Source organism: Cibotium barometz, chromosome 51 (genome assembly GCF_041138505.1).
Source record: "Cibotium barometz isolate CiBa-2024 chromosome 51, ASM4113850v1, whole genome shotgun sequence".
Taxonomy (NCBI): domain Eukaryota; kingdom Viridiplantae; phylum Streptophyta; class Polypodiopsida; order Cyatheales; family Cibotiaceae; genus Cibotium; species Cibotium barometz.
Window position 1 is genome coordinate 59,543 of NC_141096.1, and position 17,487 is coordinate 77,029.

A 17,487-nucleotide genomic window follows, 5' to 3' on the forward strand; every position below is an offset into this window, starting at 1 on the left:
TTCAACCATCCTCTTGAAATGTTTAAAGTACTCAAACACCTCACTTTTAACCTTCATACAATACAACCACACTTTCCTGTTGTGGTCATCAATGAATGTGACATAGTAACTGCTGCCTGCAATAGATGTTGACTTTGTGGGTCCCCATACATCTGAGTGAATAATCTCTAGTAGGCTTCCACTTACATTCCTTTCCTTTGCAAATGCATGCCTTGACTGCTTCCCAAACTGGCATGCTTCACACACTTTCTGCATATCAGTAGTCTTGAAGTTGGGCAACCCTATCACAATACCTTGCGTTTGCATAGATTTCAGCCTTTGTGGATTTACATGTCTAATCCTCTTATGCCATATGTCAACATCTGCAATTACACCTGCACCTTGTGCATACATAGCCATACCTTTCCTTGGCATGTTTACACTTAGGGTAAATATTCTTCCCACTCTGTTGCCCTTAGCAACCAATCTGTACTTATCTTTAAAGTCTTCCGTAAAACAGCCATGTTCATTGAAGCATACTTGCAATCCCTGCTCAACCATTTGGCCAACTGAAACCAAGTTCTTTGTTATAGTTGGCACATGCAATACATCAGCCATGTACTTCTCCTTTCCATCATGCATAGACAAGGGAACATTTCCCACATGCTCAATTGGATGCATAGTATCATCACCTGCTTCTACATAACCTAGTTTACTTGGCTCTTTCATTTTGTTGAACCAATTTTAATGATACCTCATGTGGTTTGAAGCACTTGAATCAACATACCAAACATCTTTAGTACCTGCATCATGTGTAACGGCACTCATCATGTGCTACATTACAAATAAGCGCCCATCATTATGCTGGTTTGATGATGAGGCATAGTTCCCTTTTGTGGCCTGCTATTTCTTCTATCATTGGACTTGTTATGAAAGCACTCATGTGCATAATGCCCTGTTTTGCCACATATCCAGCAAGCATCTGAATTACTATTATCTCTTTGTTGCCATCCACCTCGGCCTCTAAAGCTCCCCCTTCCTCTCTAGTTTCCTCTTCCTCTTTCACGGCCTGCATTTTCTGCATAATTCTAATTTTGTGATGGTTACCAAATCTGCCACCACCGCCACGTCCTCTTTGAGACCTCCCCCTTCCTCTTCCTGAGTTTGAATAGAAAGCCTGTGATGACTGCTCTCCAGACCCTTTTCCTACATTAGGTCCTTGCATCCTCATTTCCTCTGTTATCATGAGAGAAACGAGATCCTCAAAGTCCAGAAAGTTTTCACAGACATAAATAGATGTAGCAAATGGCTTCCACTTCTCATCATTCAAGCCATTCAATACTGCAGACACTAAATCGTCATCATCTGGGGGTGCACCAATTGATCCCAAAGCACTTCAATTGACACCCAATTGGACTCAATTATTGTCAATTGAGCGTAATTGCATCCAATTGGGTTGAATTATTATCAATTGAGCCCAATTGGATGTAATTGATATCAATTGGATGACAATTTTTTTTAGGTGCCGGTAATGGCGCCGGTATGGGCGCGCCGCGCTGGTATAGGCGTCGAAAATTATTTACCGGCACTTATACCGGCGCCATTACCGGTGCCCTGTAAAAAATTGAAAATTAAAATCCGAGAGTCTTTTGCCCCTGTTTTCTGCCGCGCGCGCATCTTTGCACACACACGCGCACACACACACATGCGCGCATACATACACACACACACATGCGCGCATACATACACAGACACACGCGCACACACACACACACACACACACACACATCTTTCCCTTCCCCTCTCTCTCTCCCCTCTTCTTCCCCTTTCTCCACCTCCCCTTCCCTTTCTCTCTCACACACACACACACATACACACACTCACACACACATGCTACATGTTTCTCATATCTTCTATGGTGTTTGTGTGTGTGTGTGTGTAGATCTTGTTGAAGCTTGAGGAGCGCTCTTCTATCGACGGCGGCGATGCAATCTCTCCAATCCACCCGGTAGGTCTTCGTGCCCTTCCCCTATTTCTTGTATTCTCTACCCACACACACATATGCACCCATATATACACAATGCACACACACAATGTACACACAATGTACACACACACACACACAATGTGCACACACAATGCACACACACACACACAATGCGCATACACACACAATGCACATATACACACACACACATGTACCTCTATACACACACACACACAATGCATACAAACATGCATTAGCGCTAATGCATATGCACATGCATTAGCGCTAATGCATATGCTTTAGCTTTAGGTATATGCATACACATAGGCATAGCTTATACGGATACGCATAGTGCATATGCTTTAGCTTTAGGCATACGCATATGTATAGTGCATACGCTTTAGCTTTAGGCATATGCATACAAATAGTGCATACGCGTATGCCTAAAGCTAGTAGTGCACATAGCACATACGCTTTAGGTACATACGCTTTAGGCATACACATAGTGCATACTCGCATTAGCTTTAGGCATAGGCTTTAGCATTAGCGCATATGCTTTACGCATAGGAATACGCATACGCATAGCGCTTTTAGGCATAAGAATAGCGCTTTTAGGCATACGCATATGCATAGCACTTTTAGGCATGGAAGCTTTAGGCATAGGTTTTAGGCATAGCGTTTTAGGCATAGGCTTTAGGCATAGCACTTTAGGCATAGGCTTTAGGCATACGCATACGCATTAGCTTTAGGCATATGCATAGGCATACGCATAACGCTTTAGCTTTAGGCATACGTATAGCGCTTTAGACATAGCATTTTAGGCATAGATTTTAGGCATAGATTTTAGGCATAGGTTTTAAACATAGCGCTTTAGGCATAAGCTTTAGGCATAGCGCTTTAGGCATAGGCATATGTGACATCAATTAGCTTTAGGCATAAGCCGTAAGCGCTACATGTAGCGCATACGGCTCGACCAGAAGCCGTATGCGCTACATGTAGCGCATACGGCTCGACCATAAGCCGTAAGCGCTACATGTAGTGCGCATACGGCCCGACCATAAGCCGTAAGCGCTACATGTAGCGCATACGGTAGCGCTTACGGCTCGACCATAAGCCATATGCGCGCTACATGTAGCGCATACGGCTCGACCATAAGCCGTATGCGCTACATGTAGCACATACGGCTCAATCATAAGCTGTAAGCGCTACTTGTAGCACTTACGGCTCGGCCATAAGCCGTAAGTGCTACATGAAATGCTATGGCCCGACCATAAGCCGTATGCGCGCTACATGTAGCGCATACAGCCCGACCATAAGCCATAAGCGCTACATATAGCGTATACGGCCCGACCATAGGCCGTAAGCGCTACATGTAGCGCGCATACGGTCCGACCATAAGCCGTAAGCGCTACATGTAGCGCATACGGCTCGATCATAAGCCGTAAGCGCTACATGTAGCGCGCATACGGCCCGACCATAGGCCGCAAGCGCTACGTGTAGCGCTTACGACCTATGGTTGAGCCGTAAGCGCTACATGTAGCGCTTACGGCTCAACCATAAGCCGTAAGCGCTACATGTAGTGCGCATACGGCCCAACCATAAGCCGTATGCACTACATGTAGTGCATACGGCTCGACCAAAAGCCGTAAGCGCTACATGTAGCGCATATGGCTCGACCATAAGCCATATGTGCGCTACATGTAGTGCATACGGCTCGACCATAAGCCGTATGCGCTACATGTAGCGTATGCGGCTTATGGTCGAGCCGTATACGCTACAAGTAGCGCTTACGGCTTATGGTTGGGCCGTAAGCGCTACATGTAGCACGCATGCGGCTTATGGTCGGGCCGTAAGCGCTACATGTAGCACGCATACAGCTTATGGTCGGGCCGTATGCGCACTACATATAGCGCTTATGGCTTACGGTCGAGCCGTAAGCGCTACATGTAGCGCTTACGGCCCGACCATAGGCCGTTAGCGCTTCATGTAGCGCATATCGCTCGACCTTAAGCCGTAAGCGCTACATGTAGCGCGCATATGGCCCGACCATAAGTCGTAAGTGCTATATGTAGCGCATACGGCTTGACCATAAGTCGTAAGTGCTACATGCAGCGCATACGGCCCGAACATAGGCCGTAAGCGCTACATGTAGCGTGCATACGGCCTGACCATAGGCCGTAAGCACTACATGTAGCATGCATACGGCCTGACCATAAGCCGTAAGCGCTACATGTAGTCATGTAGTGCATACGGCTCGACCATAAGCCGTAAGCGCTACATGTAGTGTGCATACGGTCCGACCATAGGCCGTAAGCGCTACGTGTAGCGCTTACAGCCTATGGTCAGGCCATAAGCACTACATGTAGCGCTTACGGCTCGACCATAAGCCGTAAGCGCTACATGTAGTGCGCATACGGCCCGACCATAAGCCGTATTGGTCGAGCCGTAAGCGCTACATGTAGTGCGCATACGGCCCGACCATAAGCCGTATGCGCTACATGTAGCGCATACGGCTCAACCATAAGCCGTATGCGCGCTACATGTAGCGCATACGGCCCGACCATAAGCCGTATGCGCTACATGTAGCGCATACGGCTCGACCATAAGCCGTATGCACGCTACATGTAACGCATACGGCTTATGGTCGAGCCGTATGCGCTACATGTAGCGCGCATACGGCCCGACCATAAGCCGTAAGCGCTACATGTAGCGCTTATGGCCCGACCATAAGCCGTATGCGCGCTACATGTAGCACATAGCGCTTTTAGCGCATAACGTTTTAACACTTTAGCGCTTTAATGCATACGCATTAGGCATACACATACCAAGGTAAGAGTAAGACATGGAAAGATATTCCAAGGTAAGAGGTTTCATGACAAAGAGTTTTATTTTATGCACCGCTTTTACTGCTTGATTTATTTTATTTCAAGGGTTTTGGATTCTCTCATATGCTCCTAAAACAAAGGAGACTCTGCCCAATTTTGGGCAGAATTTTTATGGCGAGAAGTGTTATGGTGAGACCATAATGCTTTAGGCTTTAGCGCATACGCATACACATACGTATATACATACACATACGCATACGCATAGTGCTTTAAGCATATAGCGCTTTAAGCATTAACATTTAGGCATTAGCGTTATTGCAAAGCGCATTAGCATATCGGCATTAGGCATTAGCGTTAGCATATGGAGCATAGGCATAGCGCATAGCGTTTATACATTAGGCATTAGCGTTAGCGCATAGCGTTTAGGCAAGAGGCATTAGGCATTATGCATTACGTATTACGCATTAAACATAGCATTACGCTTTAGACATAGGTTAACTCAATGTACATTAGGCATTGGGCGTTAGAGCATAGCATTTAGGCATTAGCGTTAGCGCATAGCATTTAGACCTTAGCATTAGCGTTAGCTCATAGAATTTAGGCATAAGTCATTAGGCATAGCGCATAGCGTTTATACATTAGGCATACGCATTAGCGCATAGCGCATTAGACATACACATTACATATCGTGATTTACGTATTATGTTTAGTGCATAACGGATAGCAAAATTGAATATTTACCATAAATTTTATACAAAACTTGTTAAGAAGTCATTTTTTTACATTTTTAACGTCATAAATGAGTTCAGAAAGGCCAAAAACATTAAAAACAACTGGTCACATGACTATGAAAAAAATAAAAATAAAAATAAAAAAATTAGGTGTCGGTATGAGCGCCGGTATGGACGCCGGTATGGGCGCCGGTATAAGCGCCGGAAATTATATATTTCCGGCGCTTATACCGACGTCCATACCGGCGCCTATACCGGCGTTGTGAGACCGGCGCGCATACCGGCGCCTATACCGACGACGAGAAATTTTACAGCTAAGTCATTTGGCGCCGGTATAGGCGCCGGTAAAGCCCGATTCTCTTGTAGTGTCATCTAAACAGATTTATACTCAAGTCTTCGTTTTATTGCAACTCCTACTAATGTATCGTTAGATAGTGGACGTGAAAATGTAGTTTGAATTGTGTCTATGTTCGTTGGTACATTTATTATGTTGCCTGTTATAATGTATTGTTCATAGTGCATATGTTGATGGATTTATGCAAATAATGCATGTGGGGCTGCTAATATTTCTTCAACACTGTTTAATTTTACGATTGTAGGATTTTCTTTTGTTCATACAAATGTTAAGTAGGTTTGTGCAAGGTGGTATTTAGCTTTTGTTAGCTTCTCTATAGCATTTTGACTCAGAGTTAAAATTGATCCCAAGTTCTTTTAACACACAAATAACTCTCACACTTATTTTAAATCGAAGATTTGCTCAAAATACCAAAGATTTACAATAGCAACATGTATAGATTGGGATGTATTGTATTTCCTTTTTGTATTTACATATTTATTTCAATATCTTACTATCAATTTTTCTTTTACAATTATCCCATGTTAGATTTAAGGAATCTCCCTTACTAATGAGCACATTAAAAATAAATAAAAAGTATTAGTACCTACTCGAGGAGAGAATTATCCATTTCTTGCGTCCACTTTAGTCTCTTTAGGCCAGCAAGCATATAGCACTATCTGATTTTACTAAATTTTAAAGCTATCCATGTCATTTAGCGATTTATTAAATGGCTTTTCCATTTACATGTCATTTTAAAGAAGTTCAAAAAATAGAATAATTGCAATTGTCTCTCTTTCGTGTCCTTCTCTCTCTCAGTTCATGTCCTTCTCTCTGTCTCTCTCTGTAATGCGTACAAGGTGCCTACAATCTCTGCTTTCCCCATGCACAGTCTCTTCTTTCCCCCCTTGTTTCCTTGCTCACACGTTCTCCTTCATTCCCAATTTTCCTGTGATCTTTCTTTGATTAGGCTATCCGGGTAAAGATCTGCTGCTCTGCAGGTGGCCAGTACAATGTATCAGCTACAAAGTTTTGGGTTATCCGTGACAGGCGTGGCAAGAGGGGAGGACTCCGGAATGACTTATCGTGGAGGGAATTCTTCAGGGATCATGTATTGGGACAATAATAGCAGCAAGCAAAGCCCTAGGCAGCCCGACTTCAAGCACAAGGTCACCAAAGAGCCTTTGTGGATGGATAGCTGCGACAATCCATCTTGGGTCAGAGAGGAGCTCCTCTACCGTGGGTTAGGCGCAGAGCAACAACACACTAGAAGGATGAATTATCCTCTTTCACCCTCCCTTATATGGGCATGCAATAAGAATAAAGATCTACAGAGAGGCACCAGGATACGTAATGAGCTTCAGGAAAGAGGTTTAGTTGACAAGAATAGTTACTATGTATGCAAAGTGCGGTGAGCTTCAGAAAGCACAAGCATTACTATACGCGAGAAGGAAAGGGCCAATAGGCTCTGGACTATTTCGAACAAATGCAGCATAAGGGCATCCTTACAATTGAAGTGACCTATGCGTGAATCCTCAAAGCCTGTGCTGTGATTGGAGCCATTGACAAGGGGAAGGAAGTCCATGATGAGATATCAAGGCAGGGGCTGTTGGAGCATAATATTGTGCTGGGTGGCGCACTCGTGGTCATGTATGCCACGTGTGGAGCTCTTCGCCAGGCACAAAGTGTCATGCAAAGTGCGGTGAGCTTCAGAAAGCACAAGCATTACTTGACATGCATAACATGCACGTTCCTGAAAGGTGAATTGGGGCATGTTCCTAGATTCATCTAGGTATATAACAGCAGCATTAATAGCAGGCTATGTGCGAGAAGGGAAGGGCCAACAGGCTATGGACTGTTTCGAACAAATGCAGCATAAGGGCATTCTTCCAATTGAAATGACCTATGCGTGCATCCTCAAAGCCTGTGCTGCGATTGGAGTCATTGACAAGGGGAAGGAATTCCATGATGAGATATCAAGGCAGGGGCTGTTGGAGCATAATATTGTGTTGGGTGGTGCAGTCGTGCTCATGTATGCCAAGTGTGGTGCTCTTCGCCAAGCGCAAACTGTCCTAGAGAAGATCCCTTCTCATAACGTTGTGTCCTGGTGGACTGCTCTGATTGCAGGATATGCTCAAAATGGGCAAGGCCAATAGGCTCTGAACTGTTTCAAACAAATGCAACATAAGTGCATCCTTGAAACTAAAGTGACCTATGCGTGCATCCTCAAAGCCTGTGCTGCAATTGGAGCCATTGACAAGGGGAAGGAAGTCCATGATGAGATATCGATGCAGGGGCTGTTGGAGAATGATATTGTGCTGGGTAATGCTTTCGTGCACATGTATGCCAAGTGTGGCACTCTTTGCCAGGCGCAAAGTGTCCTAGAGAAACTCCCTTCTCGCAACGTTGTGTCCTCGAATGCTCTGATTGCCAGATATGCAAGGCCAACAGGTTCTAGACTATTTCAAACAAATGCAGTGCAATGGCATCCTTCCAAATGAATTGACCTATGCATGCATCCTCAAAGCCTATGCTGCGATTGGAGCCATTGACAAGGGGAAGGAAGTCCATGATGAGATATCAAGGCAGGGGCTGTTGGAGCATCATATTGTGCTGGGTAATGCTGTCGTGCACATGTATGCCAAGTGTGGCGCTCTTCGCCACACAGGCGCAAAGTGTCCTAGATAATCTCCCTTCTCGCAACGTTGTGTCCTGGAATGCTCTGATTGCGGGATCAAAACGGGCAAGGCCAACAGGTTCTGGACTATTTCAAACAAATGCAGTGCAAGGGCATCCTCCCAAATGAATTGACCTATGCATGCATCCTCAAAGCTTGTGCTGCGATTGGAGCCATTCACAAGGGGAAGGTAGTCCATGATGAGATATCGAGGCAGGGGCTGTTGGAGCATCATATTGTGCTAGGTGGTGCTCTCGTGGACATGTATGCGAAGTGTGGCGCTCTTCGCCAGGCGCAAAGTGTCTTAGAGAAGCTCCCTTCTTGCAACATTGTGTCCTGGACTGCTCTGATTGCAGGATATGCTCAAAACGGGCAAGGCCAACAGGGTCTGGAGTGTTTCAAACAAATGCAGTGCAAGGGCATCCTTCCAGATGAAGTGACATTCTGTTGCCTATTGAATCTGTGTAGTCATCTAAGTCTAGTGGACAAGGGCCAAGAACTGTTTGATAGTATGGAAGCCATGTATGGTTTGAAGCCCAACATAAAGACTTTCACCTGCATGGCTGACCTCCTTGGACATGCTGGGCACCTAGTGAAGGCAGTTGAAGTTATAGAAGGGATGCCTTTTTCTGCTGGCTCTCCCATGTGGCATTGCCTCTTGGGTGCTTGTAGGAAATGGGTAGATGTCAACGTGGGGACTTGGGCATTTGAACAGGCAGTAGAGCTAGATAAATGCGATGGGGCAGCTTACGTTTTAATGGTGAATATATATGCAGCAGCTAGCAAGCCAGAGAAGGCCAAAGACATTGAAGCCAGGAGAATAAGGAACAAAGCATGGAAGCTTCCAAGGCGTAGTTCATGGACTGATCCAAATAATATGGTGCATGAATTTTGTGTTGGTGGTGATATAAAGCATGCACAAAGCAAAGAGATCGACTTGAAGCTAGAGGATATGGAACATAAAATGTTGAAGGTAGGGTGCTTCCCAAATTTGAGTTGGGTGTCACGAGACATGTGTAATGCTTCAAAGGCACAATTCCACTCCAGCACTCCACTAGGATCTTTACTCCAGCGCTGCATTAGCAGTCTTAGGTTTGTGCGTGTCCCATGTTTTTCTCATTTTTTTCTACTTTCCACTCATTCGACATAGCCAGGATTTCTGTTTCAAACTTCAATAGAATATGGATTCCCTCTTCTCTGCAAAATATGTTCTCTTAGAGCCAAGTGCTACTTGCATCACCAGGAAGTTTGCGATGCAGACTGTTTTTACTAGAGGTTGTTTATGTTAATTTAACTACCTTTATTGATGCTTGTCAGTTGTAACAAATCCAACATGGACCATGATGCAAAAGCTAAGATAGCAGCAAAGCTCAAACCTAGTACTGCTGTGAAGATTGTGGAGCCTGCAACACAGAAAAAGCTTGCTGTGAAGCTGTATTCAAAGCCTCCTTCAGTGAGGAAGGCACCAACACCCAGAAAATCCCCTGCTCCTAAGAAGGGTCTTGGCGCCCAAGAAGGCTGCTTTTGGCTCCAGTGGCATCCTCCTAGCTCAAGGGCAAGTTCCCTAGCGATTATGGGTGGCATACAATACCTTGAAGGCAATGGCAGGGCCAAAGCGACGCAAATCAATTTGAGGCAAAGGTAAACTTGCTATCATGACCTTGAGGGAAATAAACAACCAAGGATCCTACCTGAGCATAGGTGGGCTATGAAACCAGTGCAGGCATGCCAACTCTAAGCGTCAATAGGGCATAAAGTTGGTAGCTGTGGGCAACAAAGTCAACAACCACTAGCAATGAAGAAAGTTGTGAAATAATAGTTGAGTCTACAACAAAAACTTGGCAAACATTGCAAAGTTGGCAGGAGCTGACTACACACACGTTAGCAATCACAGACTTTGAGTGGAAAAAGAGAGTCACCAAGTCAGGGAGCTGCACAACAAACATTGCAGGGGCTTTACAATTTGTAGATGATTGTGGGCATCCAAGAGGCGGAACACACACAAACTTTGTGGCACAAAATTGGCAGCTTTCAGTAGATGAAGTAATTGCATATTGAAGCAGTTCAATATCTTGAGTGAGACAAGCTCAAATAGGTGCGTGTGTGTGCCCCAATCTTAAGCAATAGTGGAGTGGCTGTTCGACTAAAGAACAGCAGCAGAATAAGCAATATGAAGAGCATCTGCCATCAATAAATGACCTCACACATCGACAAGTAGTAAAATGGAAGGAAGCACAACAACAAGCGGTCATTGCAGTAGCATGTCATATTTAGGCAACCCGCCAAGGACGGAAGGCAGGTCCCCTGCACTTGTTGGTGTTTCTTGCTCTGCACTTATTGCAGAATATACCCAACAGGGTAAGAGTCAAGATGATCTCAATTGTTTCGAAAAGATGTAGCATGAAGGTCCGACTCCAAATATAGTGACCTTTGTTTGCGCCTTGAAAGCCTGCGACACCGTAGGAGCAATTGACAAAGGGGAACAAATTCATGATGAGATCATTAGACAGGGGTGGCTGGGGAGAAATGTTGTGGTTGGCTGTGCTTAAATGTTGTTCTCTTGCAAAAGCACAACAAGTGCTTGAGGAGCTCCCTATCCACGATGTAATGCCTCAATTGCAGGATATGCCCAATAGAGCCACGGTGAGAAAGTGCTTATATGTTTTGAACTGATGCAGGACAAGGCCCTATCCTTCATGAGATTGCAAGACAGGGGTTTCTTGAAAACAAACGAATTACCATAGAGCATTATCTGTTTTTTCTGAATTTTTAAAGGTACCCACATCACCCAGCATTTTGTTAAACACGTTATCAAACTACGAGAAAGTCTCTGTGTTACGCTCAGTTGTAAACAAGCAAACTTGAAAAATATTACGATTTCCTAAATCAGGCTTCACTCGTTTTGCGTAGGGGCTTCTGTAAAACACTTTTCCATTCCAGCCGAAAAAGCATAGAGCGCTGTCTGATTTTACTGAATTTTAAAACTATCTTCATTTTTTTACAATTCACACAATGACTTTCTCCATTTGCACGACATTCTGAAAAAGCCCAAAAAAATTAACAAACTGCGAGATAAACTAGAAGAAAATCTGTGTGTTATGCTCAGTTGCAAGAGACAATGTGTTTGTTATGCTCAGTTGCAGACTTTCTGTGTACATGTTCTACTTCTGTTTCCTGATTGTACGCAATAGATTTAGTGAATCATGCTTGTATATGTGTATAGTAGTTTTACCTCTGTAATAAGTTCCTATGCTTGCATGGGAGTCATGATTTTCACAGTTGGTGCTATAAGTTTTTAAACTACAAGAAATACATCCAAAAGAGACAGCTCTTTGACCCCTTTTGACACAGAGAAAAACCTTTGATATGTTGACAAAGGTAAAGCATAGAAAATTTCGAGAAGAAATTTCCATGCTCTGTTTCTTATTCTCATGGTTTCAATGGTTGCTGACTTTTCTCTAACATACATCATTGGATCAGGAAACTTGCTCTCATGCTGCATTTGTTTAAAGCAGTCTAAAGCATTTTCAGTGTATCTCTCTCGGACATAAACATCTATCAACATAGCCCATCTGTCAACATTGCTGCTGCTCTTATGCATGTATGGTAACTTTTTGCAGCTCAACACATTTCATGTGCATGACCACTAGAGCAAGCCCTAGGTGAAGCCACAAACGCACACTCGTGTCCTCTTTCTTGTTGCTGATTAACGTACACAATTTCTTACATGCGCGTCAATAATAAACATACTCTCAACAGTGCTTAAAAGTATACCTAATTGCTCTAATGTCATGTTGTAGATGAAATTCGATTTCGAATTGATGATGTATGTTCTCACTTTTGCATACAAACAAATGGCGATTCTGTGTCGAGAGGACAGAGAAGTTATCATAAAATGGCTAAGACTTCGATTATTTTCGCAAAAAAAATCATTGGAACAACCATGGGAGTTGGAGGACGCGAGCAATCGAATATTTGCAACAGCACCGTTCCACATAATCATAATTGATATGAATTGTACAAACACATCTTGGGAAAAAAACATACTACTTCTAGTAGCACGTGAAAAGCTGAAGCTAGTTGACGGTTACGAGATCCCAACAACACCATCGAAACATCTCTCTCCCACAATTGAGAGAACGCATGAACATTCTTTCCTGATTTATTCCCCAAAAAAAACTACCAAAATTCATGACGACACAATGAATTAACGTCCTACTAACACAATAAGTTAATTTGCCACTGACATAAACATTGCTCCTACAACATAAAATAAACAACCTATCTTTAAAGGTTGATAGTTTGATAATACAATTCATGTACTTAGCTTCATTCAATCGAAGCCATGATTCAACTTATAGTATTTCACATTTGAAAATTTGCTTGCTAGTTTGTTTCTCTCTTTCATTTCAATCATTATGTGATGCAAGTAAGTACAGTTGCTCTCTAAGAAAAACCAATGACAATAGGTTCCTTGTTTTACAGAAAAAATTTGCAAGTCATGTCTTCGTCCAAGACAACCACATCAGGAAGTACATCCTCTTCAACGAAAGATTTCTCCAGCAAATCAAATTAATCGGCCACAAGTTCTTTTGCAAGAAGCACACCAGTCAATTCCGAGGAGCTCGATAGAGTAGACTTGATAGACCTCTATTTCATTAGACGGTACAATCGAACACCGACACCATCGAGTTCACCATCCAAACATACGACCTCAAGTTCCTCCACTCAAGGGATAAGCTCAACAACCTCCTCTTCTAATTCTACACCCTCGGCATCACCAGCACACAAGAAACAAAATGCCAACAACGAAGACACTAATGACACTGCAACATCTAAATAGGCCAAAGGAAAAGACATTATGTTCATTTTTATTTAAAGTGATTGTTTAATAATTGATGAAAGTTAAATTACAATACCTATTGATAGTGAAAAAATGTTCAGTTTTCCTTCAACTCATTGTTTCATAGTACAGGAACAATGAAGTATATTGCTTGAAATTCAATGGTGCACATGAGTGCTCTAACCAATAATATTTAAGCATGTGATTAATCATGAATATTCATAAAGTTCACAATGTGTGTAGATAACCAATAATATTTAAGCATGTGATTAATCATGAATATTCATACAGTTCCCAATGTGTGTAGACTACCAATGTATAAATATGCTATGTTCTAGCATTAAATGCTCACACTTTGCTTTGATTAATTTACTAATAATTTAGCGTATGCCATTCCCTTTTGTTCAAGTTATTCGTTCCCGTTCCAAATAAACATTCCTTCCCCAAATTCCCTTGTGACTTTAAGCAACTAATCACAATAAGAACAAAAGGCCCCTCTTTGCACAACTTGCTATGTTTTGTGACATCTCCCTTACTCTTGCCAACATAAAAAAAAAGAACACAACTCACTAACCTCGAGTACATATCTAGCTAATATTAATGTAACAAGTATTAATCACACGCGTAAATATCACTGACAAATTCTTGAAACACTTTGATTTGTTGTTGTTAGCATTCTCTATTATACAGTTCAAAAGCAAGATAGGTGCACATTGATTATTGTTACCATTTTTCGTTATAGAGTTCAAAAACATGAAAAGTACACCTTGATGACTTGTTTATGTCCGCTGGCCGCATACTAGTTTGAGTTATTCAGTGTCTCTTGTGTATTTATTTCTATTGGAAGTGGCCTTTTACGGTTTACAATTGTCGGCATTGGTACTATAGGTTCATAATTTCCATTTTTTTTGGTGTTATTATTGTTATCACTTTTGCTTTTACAATTATTCCATGTTAGTTTTTCTTTTTTCAAAAGTTTTTGAAGGTGATATTGCACTGTAGTAGCATTTATATGTAATTTTTTGTACATGTTGAGAAATTTTCTACAGATATCGATTTGTTTTGAATTATGTGTTTCTTTATCTATGTCAAGAAGCGGCTTATCCATTCAATTGCATCCACTTTAGTCTCTTTTGAGTTGTTCATTTGTTGCTTGTCATAAGTACTGTCTATGGTTATTGAAAGTGACCTTTTGCAATTTATGATTGCACTTTAGGCTCATCATTGTCTATTTGTCCTAATGCTATCGTTGTATGCAAGTGGATTTTGTGATCTGTGTCAATACCTTTTACTTCTACCATGACTCTTGCATTGACTTTCGACCATATTGTGATATTAAGGTTAAATTTGTGTACCAGCCAAAAGATCATTGGAAAATCACCCTAGAGGCCTCCTTCTATCAATAGTATATTCTTCTACCATTATTAATCCATGTAACATTTGCAAAAATCTGGTGTCAAGTGAATTTACAAAGTACTAAGTGCTGCTTCTTCACTCTTTCTTATAGTAGCCTAAAAATATTAAATTGTACAAAAATGCATTTCCTTTATAATTATGAATAGTCATGTGGCTTGTAAGATACAATCACCTACTGTGTAGTTGTAATCACTCACTTGCTGTAGTTGTAGTGCACTTCAAGCATAGTCTAGATGATTCTTAGGTTGCTCTATGGGTGTAATAGCAGTCTTTTGTTTCGATCTTGAGTCTTTCAAAATGTCTTCCTTACTTTGTCTATTTCTCAATAATGAAATTCCTATTTGTTTTGGTCTTCAACCTTCTAAGATGTCTTCTTCACTTAGTTTGTTTCTCAATAATAGAGTCCTTATTTTCCTTGCTTGTTTTTTTAGAGTTTGTAAAGTTACACCATGATGATTTGTCTCTATAGAGTTTGAGCATGCATGTAAGGGCCTTTCCCCACCCTCTTCTAATCTAGACCTTGTATATTTTTGAATCTCTACTAAGTAAATCTCCCGGATTTAGCTACTGCTCGTTGTATTCCGAAAAGCAGAATAACACTTGGAAATTGATTCTTTATGTAAGATTTTTTGGAAATCAGTCTACATTTTTGATCTCACGAGCTATCTCAAATTTTTTTTTATAAATAAAGCCCATCCTGCGTACTTCTTGTCTCTTAAATTTATTTTTTTTGTGGCACTCTAGACGCATAGTTTAGTCACCTAAATTCATGGACAAAAGCTCTGGGAATCTCGTCTTTTCTAGCTCGGTGTTCGAAAATATTTAAGCGGTGGGAAGCATTGTAAATTTGGCGCACCATTGGCTCTCGAGGGATTCAGTTTAAGTTCCGTATGATGGTAGCACGTGAGTGTAAGGGAGGGGGGTATTTGAAGAGAGGGGAGTGTAAGGGAGGGGGGTATTTGAAGAGAGAGGAGGTAATTTTTATAAGGTATGGTCCATACATAGGGGGTTTTTTTCCGTATATAGGAGGTATTTTCACATTTTTGGCACACGTAGGTGATGTCTTCTCATTACTACTAGTGAATCCCTCGGGTATTGGCTACATGGTTGGTTTTTAGTTGAGCATGCAATTGATTGAAGAGGAGGGTACCACCCTTGGGAATCACCTCATTTTGTAGAGGACTTGATTCTTACAGCGTGTAAGGAGAGAAGTTATGGCAAACATTGATATTTACTTGTACTATTTAAAGGGGCCTTTTTTCTTTTTTTCAAAACAATGAAATCTATATTTAAGAGAGAAAAAAGGAGGGGGTATTTACATAGAGAGTGAGCTCACACGGGTGGGTATATTAAGAGGAAAAAGGGGTGAGTACAAAAAAGGGTCAAAAAGGGGTGGGTACAAAAAGAGACCACATAGGGGAGACGGCTGAAATCTGTGATAAGTATAAAAAAGGGATCTCTAAAAAGGGGCGAGTGTTGAAAGGCCGTCAGTAATCTCTGACTTTCTACTAATGATGTGCAAGCAAATTTCTTCATCCACAAAATTCCATGCAAGGATTTTGTTGAGTCTACAAAAGATACGCCACCAGCTGCCTTGAAGTTCCTCCCAAGCAAGAGCAGCCTATAGAAGATAGGCCTCATCATGATATTCTTCATATGCATTTTCCCAGGTAGGTTTTTCATTCCTGTAACCCTACATCCACTGGTCAAACCAAAATTAGAGTTCATGAGTCTTTACTAAGTAAGCCTGTCATCTTAGCATCCTTCCCACTTTAGCTTTGGAGATTTAAAAGCATTCCAGGTAGCACTTTATTAAAAATAGTGAGGGGGTTAATATTTTGATATGCCATAGTTAGTGAACACCTGCCTTTCCAAAGGGACCAGATAAACATATCTCTTACAATAACAAACATATCTTTGTCATGTGTTGAGTTATCCCCTAAAAGAATTTTTGTCCATCTTATTTTACTAGGATGACAAGAAGACACAATATGAGCAATATTCCTTCCCAGCATCTTGGCCTTTTACAGTATATAAAAGTGTGTTGTATGGTTTCCTCTGCACCACAAAATTTGCAAGGTGAAAGACAACCTAAATTTTTTTTGTACTTAGCACCAATCCATAATCCCTTGTGTAACCATTTGAGAACATTGATTTTTTGGATGGGGCCTTGCCAAATGTTAGTGAATTTGTAGCTCCAGGTGAAATCCGAGTTTCTAGTGTCGCAGATTTTGTTGAACAGGGTCCAGTTAACTGTTGAACATAAATGTGGAAGGGGATGAAAGGGGGAACCAGAGGTCTAAACAAAGGCATGTATGTTGAATGAGACAATAGGATTCAATTACATACTCTGATGACTATCCCATAGATATGTCTTGATAAGGACTAGCATAATCTATTTGGGGTTGAGTTTATATTTCTCCTTGAGATCCTCTTTAGAGGTCCACTTGTTTTCCTATTTGTTACAAATGTCCTGCCAGTAGCAAATGCCTTTTTTATTAATTTTGAAGGCCTATTTGATACATTCCTGAGAGATGTGAGCTGAGGAGAAGGTCAATGGAAACCAGATTGAGTCCAAAGCACTGTCATTAGATTGTCTTCTATCAAACCCAATCCACTTGATGAGTGGTTTGAATCTTTGCCAAGCATTCCAAAGGGATTTCTAGAGCTTTGAACCCTTGGTTTTGAGAGTTAT

General features: G+C 41.8%; 1 pseudogene; it reads left to right on the forward strand.

Annotated features, from left to right (window-relative positions):
- Window positions 1-6,529: 6,529 nt before the first annotated feature.
- On the forward strand, window positions 6,530-11,419 carry LOC147609161 (pentatricopeptide repeat-containing protein At2g33680-like; annotated as a pseudogene).
- The last annotated feature ends 6,068 nt before the right edge of the window (window positions 11,420-17,487 follow it).